The sequence below is a fragment of the Caretta caretta genome, chromosome 13 (genome assembly GCF_965140235.1).
Source record: "Caretta caretta isolate rCarCar2 chromosome 13, rCarCar1.hap1, whole genome shotgun sequence".
In the NCBI taxonomy this organism is placed as follows: domain Eukaryota; kingdom Metazoa; phylum Chordata; order Testudines; family Cheloniidae; genus Caretta; species Caretta caretta.
This window is the reverse complement of record NC_134218.1, coordinates 21,298,993-21,315,408: the sequence shown is the minus strand read 5'-3', so window position 1 is coordinate 21,315,408 and position 16,416 is coordinate 21,298,993. Positions and strand designations below refer to the sequence as shown.

Here is a 16,416-nt window from a genome sequence, read left to right as displayed (position 1 = left end):
GATGGGGGATGTACTTACTTCCCAGTCAGAGCCACCTCCTTTAAGTGACTTCTGCCCTCTAGTCTCAGTGAATTTTCTAATGCTCATTACTTAAATCAAAACTATCCTCCCTCAGACACTGCTCTATATTAAGGACTATATTTATATGCCAAGTTCCACCAGTTAAACTTCAGCCATCTCAGATGTAGCCCTGTCCAAAAATATATGATTAGAACTTCTTAAAATCCCCCACACACACGCACACTCTCCACTCAAAGGTAGCTGGAAGGCTTTTCCCCAAATTTTCCCCAAAACATTCATCTTTGCAGAGAGCTCAAACATGAAAAAAATTTTATACCCACAGATGAAACTTTTGGGAAGTTGAGTGCAACTACATGGATGAAGCAATAATGGAAACATTTGCAACCTTAACACTATCGAGTGCTTTCAAGCAAATGCTAAAATACATAAGAGGCCTGTATTTAGCTTGTGGGATATTGTTTAACAACAATGAGGCAAGTAAGAGACATTGGGAAAGCATAATACATACATCAAAAGGTACTTTGAGGAATGTAAACAGTTTCTAAAATTATACTTAAGAATTTTGGTGGAACATAGGGAGGAGGGCAGCAAGTCAAGTGACCAGGAATACATTTAAGGAGGGAGATCAACAGATAATATGCAGCTCAAAGCTGAGAGGAGAGCAAAGAAGCCAAGGTTTTCTGTGTGTGTGTATGTATGTATGTATATAAAATATATGCTAGATGAAAACAAACCAAAACTATAATTACACCTTGAGGAACTGGTGACAAACAAGCCACTGTAGCTTTACTCTCATTTTGTAATCACTAGCCCCTCTCAAGTCACTGCCTTATGTATACTCGAGCTACATCACATGATGATCAAATAATAATGATGATCAAACAAAGGTGAGAGATGTCTTTTGTTTTTTTGGTTAAATGAAAAAACAGGTTATTTTGGGAAAAATGCTAACATACCCACCCAGACCACCCCTCAGCCTGGCAAAAGAAGAATATACTGCAGGCCTTACACCTGGCCAAAGGAAAGCTCTGTCAGACCAGCAGGGGAAGCTGAACGGCCCTCAGGGACGGCCCAGGCATCAGCCCTTACACTACTGCTAGCCCAAGCAGCCCATGATGGCACACTGTGGGAGCAAGAGAAGGAAGATAATGTTACAGACATACTAAGGTCCTGCTCCTGCATCCTTATTCTCATGAATAGTCCCTTGGTGATATTTCACATGCAGAAGGGTTGCAAAATCAGATCCTAAAGATGGGGGTGGTGGGGAAAGGGGTTAAGGGAAAAATACACAGAGGTGGAAAACAAAGGCTAAGTGAAATGCTTGAGGAAATTGAGTTTCCAAAAAAAACCAAAACCACCCACCATAAAAACCATAAGTTTGTGTGTATGATTTTGAACAGCTGAAAAATTAGAATGACAGTAAGAAACATGGGAAACATTATTCCAGCTCCTGCCCGCTGCTTGCATAAGTTCCACAGACTCTGCATAGCTGTTTATTTCCATATCCACCAGGCTGCATCTAAACTTTAAAGCAAGAATCTATGGTCCCAGTTGTATTGGAATGGGAAATAATAACCTGATGCCCAGAGAAAGGGGACAACGTCCCTAGCTCTCATTGAATATAGCAGGAGTTACAGGGTGTTCATGACCTCTCAGGATCTGGCCTCCAGTTTGCAAATGATGTAACCTGTGCGGCTGAGGCTAAGAACTGGAGAGGTACATGCTGATTTATTTTTGCAACAGAGTAAACAGTGCTGAAACAAAAATGCAATAGCAACACCCACTTTGCTCCTACCCACAGAGGTGGATCAGGATTCCAAGGCAGCATGGGTGTCAATATAGCCGTATAATGATAAAGTGGCACAACGTGCATTTAGAACAGACTGAAAGTTTCTGTCTTCCCCTCCTGAGCTACACATCAAATGTTGCACAATATATCCACGTCACAGATCCAACCTAGTTAATATAGTTATCATTAAATTGCAGTTCTCTTCTACGGTAAATACAGTGTTCTCTTTAATTCCTTTGCTTCTGTCAGTGGTGGCTCTGAATTTTTCCTCCTCCACGTCTTTTTAAAAACAAATTAATTGAGACTAAGATGTTCCAGCTAGTGAGGTAAACTTTTGGCTCTTTTATATCCATGGAGAATAGCCCATCAAAGTTTCTTAGGACACTATGATCTTTGGTTTGGGATTGTGTGGAAATAGGAGGTGGTCAGGGAGAAAGTTTACTTGGTGTTGTAACAACCCTGAACTACGGCAATAATCCTGCAGTGGCAGAAATGAGAGCGAAAGAGGAGCTAAAACACAGATATCTTTTTTCCAGCTGGGATTAGAAATGGAAAACCTCACTGTAAAGAGCTTGTTGAAAAACTTCAAGCAAACTACACAACAGCCCCTCCCATGCTCAGAACTGCAGTGTGTGTTTTAAAAGGCCAGCGTAAATCTGTGCAGTCACTTCTCAGAAATGTTAACCAGCCAAAGAAAAGTGATGCAAGACCCCAACCCTCCACACTTTCCATCCAGGCTCCACACCTGATTTACTCAAATGCATTGGATGCCCAGTATCCTCTACAGCCAGCTGCCTGGCGGGAGGAGGCTTGAAGCCCCCAGCAACTCACTAGACACACACTACAAATGTGACTAACTCAGAGGACCCAATTACTAGTTGGCTCCAGTTGGTAGCACAGACAGGACTTTAACCTAATAATCCAGGGGATTAGATTGGCTAGGAAACAACATTCCAAGAAAGAAATGGTCCTGTGGTTAGGGCTCAGCAGGGAAGATCTGGGTTCTTCTAATCCTGTCTCTGCCACAGATTTCTTGTGTGACAATGGGCAAGTTACTTTGGGCCAGATTTCTGAAGGTATATAGATATCTAAAGATGGATTTGTAGGGGAGTTGTAGGCTTCTGAAAATCTCACTAGAAGACTGCTTGTATCTTTAGACACCAAAATACCTTTGAAAATCTGCCTCAGCACCTCTGTTTTCCTACCTGAAAAAGGGGGATAACATCTCTCTCACAAAGAGGTGTTCCAAGGCTAATTGCATGGGATCACAGCAGCATCAAAGAGTCTACACCTCAATAACTCCATCCATGCTACAAACTGTATGCCATGACCAGATCAGGGATAGCTATAATTTGCTCCCCCACCCTGGTTCTATTTGTAGGTCCTGAAGCAATCTAGAAGTAGACACAAATGGACACTGGGGAAAAAACACAACCTCAAAACAATTCAGCTGCTCAGAGTGCTGGGAAGGGCTAAGGTAGAAGTACCATGGATGTATTTTGTTAATAGACTGGCATTTTCATTTAGTCAATCATCTGATTAAAGCCAGCACCAGTTTACAAAACTGATGTTCTGGACTGATGCTAGGCTGAGACAGGCAGGGGTGAAGGAAGAACACTGCATGGATACACCAAAGCCCACTACACCCCTATGCCAGCCCTGTTCCCAACCTTACCAGTATCATGCTGCACGCTGCTCTTCCCCAACACACACACATGCCAGCCCCTACCCCCTTCTTGGGCCTCAGCCATGCAAATCGCCTGCCAATGTCAAGCAAATACACACTTGTTTGTAAACATCCAAAGCCTCTTTTATTCCTCTCCACCCCCGCACTTTCACCATCCCCTTCCGGGAGCTAGACCACAGCAGGGGGGAGCAGCACGGAGGTGCCTGGGCAGCCCCCAGGAGATCATCTGGGCACCCTTCCCTTCCCCCAAGTGCCTGGGGCTCTCCACGGAGGATGGGAACTCCTACTGAAAGGAGAGTGAAAGAAAAGGGAGGGAGCGAGCAAAGGCAGGAAAGCGAAGACGGTTGGTGGCAAAGAGGGGAGTAGCCAGGGGATGGTCAGCTGGGGAAAAGATTGGGCGGGGGGGTGAGCAAAAAGCGGCGCAGAAGGGACGGGGCAGGCCCCAGGCCAGGTGATGGGGGGGGCAGGTGAGAGATGAGATGGGGGCAGGAGCTGGGGGTAGGGGTGTGACGAAGGCAATAGCCAGGGGATGGGGGCAGGAGGAGCCGTGAGGAGGGTAGGGGAATGGGGAGGAGGGCAGGGGATGGGGTGAATCGGAGGGCAGGAGCCGGGAAGGAGGGTGGGTCGGGTGGCGGTGGGGCAGGAGCCGGGCGGTGGATCAGGGGGCAAGGTGGGAGGGTGGATCGGGGGCGCAGGAGCCGGGAAGGAGGGCAGAGGGGTGGGGTGGATCGGGGGGCAGGAGCCGGGAAGGAGGGTGGGTCGGGTGGCGGTGGGGCAGGAGCCGGGCGGTGGATCGGGGGCAAGGTGGGAGGGTGGATCGGGGGGCAGGAGCCGGGAAGGAGGGCAGAGGGGTGGGGTGGATCGGGGGGCAGGAGCCGGGAAGGGGGGTGGGTCGGGTGGCGGTGGGGCAGGAGCCGGGCGGTGGATCGGGGGCAAGGTGGGAGGGTGGATCGGGGGGCAGGAGCCGGGAAGGAGGGCAGAGGGGTGGGGTGGATCGGGGGCGCAGGAGCCGGAAAGGAGGGCAGAGGGGTGGGGTGGATCGGGGGGCAGGAGCCGGGAAGGAGGGCAGAGGGGTGGGGTGGATCGGGGGGCAGGAGCCGGGAAGGAGGGTGGGTCGGGTGGCGGTGGGGCAGGAGGGTGGATCGGGGGCAAGGTGGGAGGGTGGATCGGGGGCGCAGGAGCCGGGAAGGAGGGCAGAGGGGTGGGGTGGATCGGGGGCGCGGGAGCCGGGAAGGGGGGCAGGATGGATGGGGGGCAGGAGCAGGGGACCCCCGGTGGCCCCGCCCCACTGCAGACGGGCCGAGCCGCTCGGGACTCACCTCCAGCGGCTCCCCTGCCCGCTGGCTCGGTGCGAGTGGCAGCAGCGGGCAGCGCTCCCGGCGGCGGAGGCCCGGGCTGTGCCCGCGGGGCGGGCGGGGGCGGACGGGACACCCAGCGGAGCTGCCGGGCGGACGCTCCAGCACCAGTCTAAGCGGGGGAGGAGGATAGGGGGCGGGCCCAGCAACATCAATATGCACGGAGGACGGGGTTTACTCGGGCGGGCGGAGAAGCGCGGAGCGGGCGGGCGCAACACACACGAGGATCAGCGAGAATGGGTAACAATTCGGCGGTGAAGGGTGACGTAATCGAATCGGAGTCGGTCCTGCCTCGAGCGCATGCGCAGCTCCTGTGGCGTCGGGGCAGGGTCCCTACCTCTCTGGTTTTTTTACGTGCCCCCCCTTTTTCCCCCGCTCCCTGCCCTTCTCCTTCCCCCTTTTCTTCTCCCCTCCACTGCCCCCCTCCCGCTCCCCCACTCCTCCCAGGCCTGGCCAGCGCAGCGCCCCACAGGGCGTGGGGTGAGCCCTGCTCCCTGCAGCGCCCCACAGGCACTGCCCCTGCCCCTGCCCCCGCTGCTGTGAGGGCCGGCGGCGGCGAGCAGCGCCCAGGGGGAGCCGAGGGCCACTTCTTGCTCCGCCTCCTCGTGCCTTGCTGGGGCTGGCGTGGGGCCCTTGGCTTCATTGGGACGTCTTGTGTGAGGTGAAGGATTTGGCCCTAGCGCCGGCACAGCTCCAAAAAGTACAGCAGGGCCCAACCCCCACATAAAGGCCCTGACAGCGCAGAGAGAACGGGGACCCGGGGGCGTCCCCAGGGTGGGGGCGGCATAAGAACCTGACTGAAGAACAGGGTCCTCCTGATGCTGCCGAGAGTTGCAGCTGGGCACAGGGCAGCGGGACGCTGCGCAGGTGTCATGGTACCCGTGGGCATAACCCTGTGCAGGGTGGGGCAGTGGGCTGTACCTGCCCATTCTGTGGTCTGCTTTGTAAGATTAAAATCGTCTCATGGACCCTCCTTCTCCCCCATCCACCCAACTGTTTGGTTCTCAAATTATGTTCTGCAAATCACCAGAATGAACTCTACAGCCTGCTGGTTACCTATGGACTTGAACTTAAGACCCACTCAGCTAATGGCCTGATCCTGCAAACACCCACATGAGAGGTCCCGCTATCGGACTATAAGAGTGAGTAAAATTTCTTACATGCATAATTGTGTGCATGATCGGGGCCTCTTGGGATCCCTTCCATCCTGAAATGCGACTAACTCACTGGAACAATATAACATGCTTTTAACTACTGAATATCTTTTATTTGGCACCCTACCATAAGCCCTACCCCACTTCAGACTAACATAACATACCTTGCTTCATGTATGTGAGTGTGTCTCAAACAAAAATGATACCAATGGACTTTCTGCACCTACGCTGTTCCATTTCAGGGTGGCTTTCCAACAGGATCTGTTTAGCATTCACCTGATTATACAGGTGGAGAGTTTATTTCTGTAGCACCCTAACATGTGCAGCGGGTTAACAGAAATATAAAAGTGCAAGTCCCTGTCCTGAAAAGCAGAGCATCTTAAGCCCTGATCCGGCTTCTCTTGAAATCAATAGCATTGACCTCGGTGAAGCAGGGTCAGGCCCCAACCAAGACAATTTACAGACACAGGGGAATGGGGAAAGGGTTACAATACTTGCTTAAAATTATATTTGATTCCACATCTAATTCCCACTTTTTATTGGTTCCTAGCTCCACATCAAACTGTTTTTTAATCCTAGCTTCTTGTTCTGGAGTGGGGGAAAATGTTAACCCTTGCTTCTTTCCTATTTTATTGTATTTTATTTTTAAATACACGTTTGTTAACAGCTCAGTCACTGGGAGGTTCAAACACAGATCACTTTCAGGAGAGAATCCTGAATCTGTAAAAACTCCAAGATGAGGACTATATTAGCTCTTCATGGTCTGTACAATGCTGTGTGCACTCTACTGCTTTTGAAATAATTGTAGAACCTGAGCCTGCATTCAGATCTGTGTGGGTGACCCCTTGATCTCATGCTAAGCCCAACGGGAGTTGACAGGTCTCTACAAAAACAGGGGTCTTCCTGTGCCGACCCCACTGCAGGATTCAAGCTTTAGGATGAATCCCAGCCCCATTGAAGGCAATGGCAAAATTCTCATTGATTTTAGTGGGACTAGGGTGTCATCCTAGCACAGTGGGTCCTGGCCCAGACCTGGGGCCTAGATGCCACAACGGTACCTCTGGGTAACTTTACGTATGAGAGTAGCCTCATTGGCTTGAATGGGACTGACTACCCATATGAGTAAAGTTATGCACGAGTGTAACTTTGCAGGATCAGGCCTCTAGCAAGCTGCTCTGTGTGCAACAAGGAAGCTCAGTGCAGTCCAAGGGGCTCTGTTGTATTAATTTAGATGGAATAAATGGGCCCAAGGAGTTAAAGGCCCTGGACCTGTTCAACATTAGAGGCTCAGGGTTTGCTATACAGTAGACCTCAGCCTGCTTTACCACCATGGCGCAAACACCATTCAAAATCCTTTTAGCCCTTTATTAAAGATACAAGGGGGGGGGAAGGCAAACCAGTGAAAGCACCTGAAATGTAACATATTTTAAAAGGCTTTTATTTTAACAACATTTCTTTAGCTGCAGGGCGGTTTTAGAAGGAAAACTCCCTTTGCTTACCATCATTAATATCATCTAAGAGAGTCTTAATTGTTCTTTTTGGGGAGATAAGAAGTTAGTTGAGATGGGCTGGAGACGTCTAGGGTGCTGTTGTTTCTAAAGTCCAGGCCCATTTCCTAGAAGACAAAATGAGACAAACACACAAGAGGAAAGAACAGAACAGCAAAATAGAAAATGCAGCTTCTGTCTTAGGGATTGAGTCTCACTTTCAGCCTCACTGCTGGAAAACAGAGGCATGTTAGCCTGCTTCTCACTCCTAGAAGGGAACGCCTGGATAAAGGGCTTGGGTGCAGGGGACTGCTCCCATGGGGCAATTTGTGGGTTGTGTCCTAAGACTGTAAGATCTTTAGAGCTGGGAGCTGTCATTAGAAGTGCTTGTAAAGCACCTACCATACATTTAGTATAAATAACAATAATAATACTGAGCATACTTTAAAATGTAAATAAAAAATTATAAAACTGTGGCACACACTTTTTTATAAAGCTTTGTTTGTTTTAAATTATAATAAAACATCCCTGGAACTAGATGCCAGTTTAGTACTAAGGATAAGGGATTCTATAGCTGAATACAGAGCAAATGAGACACCTGTTTTTCTTTTCACAAACCTAATGGGTCAGATTCTGTTCTCAGTTACGCTGGTGTACATATGGCATAACTGTATAAATCTGTGGAGTTCCTACGATGTACACCGCTGTAGCCAAGAGTAGAATTTGATTTGGGTGTCCTTAGGCAAATGAGAAAAATATTATGAACACACTGTCCTTTCAGCCACTTCGGTCTGTTTGGAACATCCGATCAGCGTTGTTGCCAACTTTCCTGATTTTATGGTGCATCTTGGTGGTGTGGGTTGTTTTTTTATTTTAGTTTGGTTTGGGGGTGTTTTTATTTGTTTTTAACCCCTGGCTCCCAGAGTCAAGTGAATAAAGATTTTATTTAAAAGAAAGTACATTTCTAGTTCTTGTGTTTGTGAAGAATAGCATGAACCGTACCATTGACAAGCCAGAAGGCAACCCCCCCCCCAATTTATTGTTTTTTAAAACAATAAAGATTTGGGGGGGCCTGGCTCATGATTTTTCAACAATTGGAGTTGGCAATACTGGATCCTATTTTATTTGCATATCTCTTAAATACGTATTTCCTTGGCAGATCGTTCTCCTCCTCTCACTATTCCAGTCTGACTTGACCTTTCCCAGGAATAGAAAATAAATAATAGTAATAAACTCCCCCACTGTGCTAACTCAAGTGGTTTTGCTGATCCAAAGTATGTGACTGAAGGTCATGGCATGACAAGCCTTTAGAAATTACAACCACCTTTGAACAAACTACCTGTGCTCTGGTTGGTTTCACTTTCGCTGCATGGGAATTTTAACAACTCTGAGCACATTCATTCTTTCCCCCCTCCTATTATGTGCTGAGTCACCTCTTTCAAAAGCCTCTGGAACTCTTTGTTGATCCACTGAAGGAAATCAGAGCCCCTGCAAAGCCAGCTGAGGAGAGACAGGAAACACAGTGCTTTGCCAGGCTTCCCCTGCTGCCTCTCTCTGTGGTTTTAAATGCCTGCTTATCTCTTCTAGGAGGGAGCCCCTTGATAAAGTGCTTGGGAAATCCCTTTCACATCCAAACCTTCCTACCCTGGCTGGGAATTCCCTGTGACTGGCCACAGAGAGGGGGAGGGTGTCACTTACATGGAGCCCATTGCTGCTGTGTTTTCTTTCCCCTCACTTCAGACAGCAGCAATGCGGAAGCAGCAGCCACAGCGGTGAGGCTAATCCAGCCCTCTGGCTCACTCACCCAGCAGCCTTTCCTGAACTGGCCTGGTAGATAGAGGTCAGCTCTGACCTCTATTACGCATCAGATTATCAATTTAGCTAGAGGTGGGCCAAAGAAGGGAAAGCCCCCAGCCCTTCTGAACTATCTGTCCCTGGCTCTGTTTTCCACCCTGTGTTTTCCTGCTATGGAGTAGATTTTCTACGGTTTGTGTTTTTGTTTGCTGAAGTAACATCTTTACTGGCTTCAGAGTAACAGCCGTGTTAGTCTGTATTCACAAAAAGAAAAGGAGTACTTGTGGCACCTTAGAGACTAACCAATTTATTTGAGCATAAGCTTTCGTGAGCTACAGCTCGCTTCATCGGATGCATACTGTGAAAAATTCAGAAGATGTTTTTATATACACAGACCATGAAAAAAATGGGTGTTTATCACTACAAAAGGTTTTCTCTCCCCCCACCCCACTCTCCTGTTGGTAATAGCTTATATAAATTGGTTAGTCGCTAAGGTGCCACAAGTACTCCTTTTCTCTTTACTGGCTATGAGACCTTTGTGTGGACGCCACTTCTAGGACTTTTACAAATCAGTCGCTGTGTCCAGACCAACTCATACATTAAAACTTGCTAGTTAAAGGTATGATCCTGCCCCACTGTTGTCTATGGGAGGTTTGGACATTTTATATGGATAAAGAAAATATCCACAGTTCCAGGATTGAAAGCAACAACAACACAAAAGTTTGGAAGGGATCTAAGCCCCTAAGGCAACCTCTAGCAGAAGGGGCTTCTCCTATGGACAGGCTACTACATATTTGCCACTTCGCCGTTTCTTGTACCTTTCTCTAAGGCATCTGGTACTGACCACTGACAGAAAAGAGACTCTGCTAAACTGACAACTGGACTGCTCGTTCCTGGCCACTCTTACATTGCTGCTTTCCCCCCAGCAAAGAACCACAACAGAGTTAAATTAAAAGGACTCCCGTAGGTGGGGACTCCCGGAGAGCAGGCAGCCTGTGTACTCTTTGTGTAGTGAGCAGAGTGGCACTGAAATATACCAGAATCCAGCAGGCAGAACACTTCAGGGATCAGAATTCTTTGTAGACATTTCAGTAGCTTGCCCATTTACAAAAATAAATCAGCAGAGCCAGGATAGTGCATGCCCACAAGCCACACCATGCCACCACTAGGATGTGTGACTGTAGGTTTACCTGCCTTGCCAGTGTCACTTCAAAGGCAGTCAGGAGATTGCAATGGATTGCCAGGATAGTTGGTGAATCAGTGCAAGCCTGTTACGCAGCTTTGGCCTAATTCTTCACCGTCAGCATTGAGACCTGGCACCGTGGAGGGCAAATGTTACTACCGCTGGTGTCGGCGAGCAAAGAATTTCATTTGGATTGTTTTACACCCCCTTTGGACAAGGGTAAATGATGACACAAGGTGCTAAGCAGTGGACAGTCAGGCCCCTTCACTTCTCGGGGTTCCTTTCTCTCAGTTTCAGCTTTGTCTCCTCTTCTAACCCTCCCTCCACGCCCATCTGAAACAGCCTTCCATTCCCAACCCAGCCCCTAACGCACACACGCTTTTTCAGAGCCCTCTTTAAAACTCACTCCTTTCACAAGCCTTTCTAGGAACCGACTCAAGCCTTCATTTTCATCTGAGCTTGAATGTAAGCTCCTCCTGGCAGGGGCCACGTTGCCAAAATGACAGGTGCATTCACAGTGCTCTGTATTGTTCATTAGACTGAATCCTTCTGTGTGTTTTGCACCAAGAAAGATTCAGCCGAACCCCCTAGATCAGATTTTCTTTCTTGCCTCTCTGTTCCAAGCCAGCTCAGCACATCCCGCGCAGGCCATTTGGCTCTAGACAAAACATGTTGCTCTGGGTTTGTTTTTAATGAGTTTGGAGGAGCAGTGGGGGAGGGGTATTTTCCAGTGTTACGGAACAGTGGGAACAGCTCACCAGGAGAAAGAACTTTTGTCTGGAAAGAAAAAAAACCCGTAATCTCCTTGTGCTCATTTAGCAATTATCTGGGTTCTGAATGTGCAGCTCAGCCCTCAGTTTGCTGGGGTTGGCCAAGTGGGACCATGGGCTCCTTAAGAAAGCATCTTGCCGTCAAAACAAACCCCCTACCCCTGCAGAATCTACAGACTTTGTTTATTGCTGCATCTGTTTCTAGCCTGCTAGCCTTTCAGTGCCTTCCCACAGTTCCCCCGGACCATCTTTTCATGCCTGTTCCCGGACCAGAAGTCCCTACCAGTTCATACAGGCTGGTTCAGCGTGAGCCCCACTCTGTCACGCTGCTTTCAGTACCAACAGAGGCTCCTCATCTTGTGCAGTGACAGAACTTCAAAGGGGAAATGTCACAAGTGGGTCTGTTGGGGAGCTCAAAGCCAGGGTCGAACAGTCGGGACAATCCCAGGGAAACAAGAGAGGATCATTTAAGGGGGAGCAGAGAGGAGGCGAGGCTGAGACCACCCTCCACATCCGAAACATCCAAGGAGTTCATCATAAAGTCTCTCCTGACCTCTTAATGCAGCAGCTGTTGTGGAAGGGGCGGGGGAAACAGAACTTCTTTTAAACAGATTGGTTGCATCATTTTCCCTCTCTTGGGTTTGGAAGGCAGAAATGGAGGGAGGTCCCTGTCCTCTCTCCCAGACTTGAGCAGCTCATCTCTGCTCTTCAGGCTCATCAGTGAGAGGCAGTATCCTGATGAGGGACTAATCCCGCTTAGGTGCCAAACTCAATTCAGCCTTCACTCTGGAGCTGCGACCAGCATCTCGACAACAATACTGGTAATTAGTTATTAAATAATTTTTCACTTTCTCTTTGCATTAACCTCATCACTACTTTGTAGCACAGAGCATAAGTGACTAAGTGAACATAAGTAAGCAAGTGACTACAGCAGGAGACTGGCAGCCAGGAGTCCTGGGTTCTGTTCCTGACTCTGCCACCAACTAGCCATGGGACCTTAGTCAAGTCACTTCACCTCTCTATGCCCCAGAGACAGCTGGCACAGAGGTGCCTCTTCTGGAAAATGAGGGTATCAGGACTTCTCTACCTTGCAGGGGTGTTGAGAGGCTTAATTCATTTGTATTTATTAAGTGCTTTGGGATTGCTAGATGGGAGATGCTATAGCAGTGTGTTTCTATGTCACAGGCGACCTGCACACTGGCCGGTCTGTGCTGAATGCTCCATAAAGTAGCAGGGTAGAGCGGCTGTCAGTTGATGGTGAGGGCTTTTCGTTTTCAGCTTCCCCACAGTCAAGCAGACTCAGCTTCCCTGGCTACTCCAGCATGTAGTAAATGCTACAGTGTCCAAGCAGCCAGTGAACTCTGTGCTCAGGCCGGGGGAGGTTTGCCAGGACACAACACAGGGCTGCAAATAGTAATTGGTTCTCTTCTACTGTTACTGCTTTAGATACAACCTGGCGGAGAGCACATTGACCTACTGCCTCACTCTGCCACTCTTTACCCGCCACACAGTGTGCCAGGCTGCCACCCTGCCACGCACAGCACAGCGCACTGCCTCATTTGATCATATTCATGCTGCACTGTGCCTCCCTGCCGCTCCCCACAGCATAGCACGCCACGGCCTCACCATTCAGCCCCCCTTCTGCCACCCTGATTATATCACTGTTCCTTGCTCAGCTGTTACTCAGAGCACAGCTTGCCTACCCAAGGCACAATGTATCCTTTCATTTTGCCGCTCCACCCACCTCAGCACGCCCACCCAGTGCAGGCCAGGGCCCGGCATGCTCTTCTGCTTTGCCACTGTGCAGCGTTCTCCTTGGGGAAAAAAAACAGAGAGACCCTTACGGCCAGGGACGTCCTGGAAACTAAACAGCACTTACACCCAGCTGAGTCTTGAAACACAACTGAAAATTTGTCTCTTCCTACATGCATAGGTGCCAACTCCGTAGGTACTCCCCTTCCCTCCGCCAGTGCCTCCCACATGCTGGTGCGTCCTGCCGATCAGCGCCTCCCTCTCCTTCCCAGTACCTCCCACCCGCAGCGGATCAGCTGTTTCACGACGTGCAGGAGGCTCTTGGGGCAAGGGGGCAACGTGTGAGGGGGAGGTGGCGGAATGGGGCAGGGGCGGGAAGAGGTGAGGTGGGTGTGGGGACTTGGGGGAAGGGGTGGAGTGGGGGCGGGGCCTGTGGCAGAGCCAGGGGTCGAGCACGCCCTAGCACATTGGAACGTTGGTGTCTGTGCCTACATGGAAATTGTTGTTAATCGAGTCTAAGGCCCGTAGTAACCACTGTGATCATCTGGTCTGACCTCTTCTAAAACACAGGCCCTGGAACTTTCCCACAATAATCCCTGTTTGAACTAGAGCAGATCTTTTAGAAAAACATCCAGTCTTGATTTTAAAATTGCTGGTGATAGAGAATCCACCACAACCCTTGGTTACTCCTGGGGGAATTCTGCGCCACTGCTCATGCGCAGAATTTACATTCCCTGCAGATTTCTTCGCTTCTCCGCAGAAAAATGACTTTCTGTTGGGGAAGCAAAGGGAAGCCACAATAACGTTTATGCGACCCTCCCCAAAGGTATGTTTCAGGTGCCGAGGGCAGCCGGCAGAGAGGTAAATTGCTGTGGGGCAGGATGCAGGACTGGAGAAGACACAGCTGGTAGCTCCTATCCTGCACCTGGCTCAGCTGCTAGTCCTGGCTGGGCAGTGGGGGATGGGACTTCATTTTCCCCTGCACAGCATCCAGGGCCATGTCAGACCCACCCCCAGATTTCTCCCCCAGCTGTAGGAAGCTCTGCAAATTCCTCCCCCCCCCCCCCCCCCCGCTTCCTGCACCCATCACACCTCAGCTGCAGGAAGAGTGATCACTTTACAAGGAGCTCCTCCCCCATCCACTCTACCCCTGTGCATCCAGACCCCCTCATACCCAGACACTCCAACCAAGCCTCAGCCCCCCCAAAGACCCAAAAAACACCCCCTCCCAATAGGCCCCACTCTGCCTGCATCTGGACCACCCCAACAAGCTTCCCGCACCTGGATCCCCACCCTACTGACGCTCAACGAGCTGCACATGGGCCCCCACACCCAGACCCCCCCTCCTGCTGAGCCCCAGCCACTGTTACCTGGACTCCCCTGCAGAGTCCCATTACCATTGCACCCAGAACCCCCCCAACAAGCACCTGTGCATCCAGATTCCCCCCACACCTGCATCCCCCACTGAGTCGCCCTCACCCAGAACCCTCTCAACCCACATCTGGATCCCCCCACACTAAGCCGCTCCACACTTGGATCCTGCCGTGCTGAGCCTGCCTGCCCACACCTGGTGCACCCAGCACGGAGGGGCAGGGCCCTGGGGTGTTTGTGGGGCAGGCCCGGTCCATGCTCTGTGTCATGGTTGGGTGCAGCTTCACCGCTGAGTCCCTGTCCCGGTGGGGAGCTGCACAATGATCTTCCACCTCTGGGCAGCCAGTGGCCTGTGCTCCCCAATGCCATGCTGGGGTCTCCACATTTATTTGACAAATAAAATTTGCAGAATTTTAAAATGTGCGCAGAATGTTTAATTTTTTGGCACAGAATGCCCTCAGGAGTACTTGGTAAATTGTTCCAAGGGTTAAAAAAAATGGCTATTTAATGGTTGAATCAGGAGAGAATGTAACATGCAGGATCTCTGCTCAGCGCCTAAACAGCGGAGCAGATTCTTCACATTCGCTGAGCAGGGGTAACACCATCTCTCTTCACTAAATCATTAAATAACTGCAGAAAGGAAGGAGACACTTGTTGATTCTTTAAAAGCCTCCTATCAATCCCTGCCTGGGCTTTTCTACAGAGTGTGCATAGGTCTCTGCTGTATGCACCAGGGGATCCTTTGCTCCTCAGGAGAGGGAATGTGGTCTAGCAGCTCAAGCAGGATGCAAGCAAGGAGGCAGTGTGGTCTAGTGGCTTGAGCAGTTGGCTTGGACATGTTACTTGGCTGCTCCAAGCTTTGGTTTGCCCATTTGTAAATTGGTTATAATGGCATCTATCTCTGTAGCTCTAACACACCTGTTACCCTCATGTCCAGGGTTCTAACTCCCTCCCAAGGGTTGCTTCTGGGCTTTAATGCACTGGCAGGCACATGAATGAAACGTGTTCTAGAAAGGCAAAGCAACAGCAGTGCTGGAGTTGCTTCCTTCTGTGGGACTCACGCATGCAAGGTGCTAAGCACCCCTTGCTCCCATGGCCAGCAGTAGGAACTGAAGGGGCCTAGACCCTTTACTGTGTCAGATCCATGATTTGGCCTTTGTTGCAAGCGGCACGTTCCTTCGGTCAAATATAGAAGTGCAGGGATGCAGGACGACAGCCAGGAGTCACTAACACTTTCCCCAATGATTCACCCACGAGACCGGCAATATCAGCATGGAAACAGAAGGATATGGACCAGTCTTTCTGAGAGGCGAAGGGGCGCTGTGTCTGCCAGTCTAGGGCGGGGGGCTGCATGCTATAGCTCGCCCAGTGGCCGAGTGCATTAAGTTCATTCAAATCAATGATTTGCAATCAGGTTTCATTGCAGACAGCAGGCCAGACCCTGCTTCTCTTACTCCGAAGCATAGCCCCCTGGATTTCAACAGGAGTCTGCTCGCTGCGTCAGGCTAGCAGCACACAGGCTAGGTGTCTTGTGAACTCTTGAGCAAACCCAGCCCTAGTTTTCGTAGAGCTGGACGTGGGTACTATTTTTCCTTAAACTACTATGGTGTGTCATGAAACTAGGGGAGTTTGACCGGCTTTCCTCTTAAGTTTCTTTTGGGTGTCTCGGACGCTGAGCGTTAGGGGGGCTGCAGGCTCGCATAGGCCAAATCAAAGGATGTGTGCACAGACGGACCCCTGTGAACTGAAACGGCCGAGTGTTTTGAACGGTTCTCATACCCATCCTGCAATTTACCACAGGCCAGGCTCAGAGCAGAACCGTTGTGGTCTGAGGCCAGCAAGTCTGCGCATCTCCATGGCTCTCCCCCTCTTTTGCTCACCCAAGCAGCAGGAGTTCTGCGTTGAGCTGCTGTCAGCTGGAAGCTGCTTTTACCGGCTCTCGCAGGGGAGTTAGTGAGTGGTGTTTAAATAGCTAGGGAGGCATGTCATGCTGTCCAAAATACACTAGAATGCACTGGCTAAGGTGTATGCATGCGCCTGCCCCTAAAAGATA

At 50.0% G+C, this 16,416-nt stretch overlaps 2 protein-coding genes across 8 annotated transcripts in view; one reads left to right on the top strand and one right to left on the bottom strand.

Annotated features, from left to right (window-relative positions):
* The window catches only part of ZHX3 (zinc fingers and homeoboxes 3), a 66,154-nt gene extending 61,180 nt beyond the window's left edge, over positions 1–4,974 (bottom strand). Inside the window, exon 1 of the mRNA XM_048819402.2 lies at positions 4,817–4,974. The gene's annotated coding sequence lies outside the window, so the exon portion shown is untranslated. The remainder of the gene's footprint in view (positions 1–4,816) is intronic.
* Positions 3,929–16,416, top strand: part of LPIN3 (lipin 3) — a 50,320-nt gene continuing 37,832 nt past the window's right edge. For 2 of the 7 annotated variants that reach the window (XM_048819405.2, XM_048819406.2), the window contains exon 1: positions 5,213–5,994. The gene's annotated coding sequence lies outside the window, so the exon portion shown is untranslated. Of the gene's footprint in view, positions 3,965–5,070; positions 5,182–5,211; positions 5,995–11,999; positions 12,062–16,416 lie in introns of those variants that run through there. The other 5 variants (XM_075118801.1, XM_048819408.2, XM_048819407.2 and 2 more) reach the window with 5 other exon arrangements.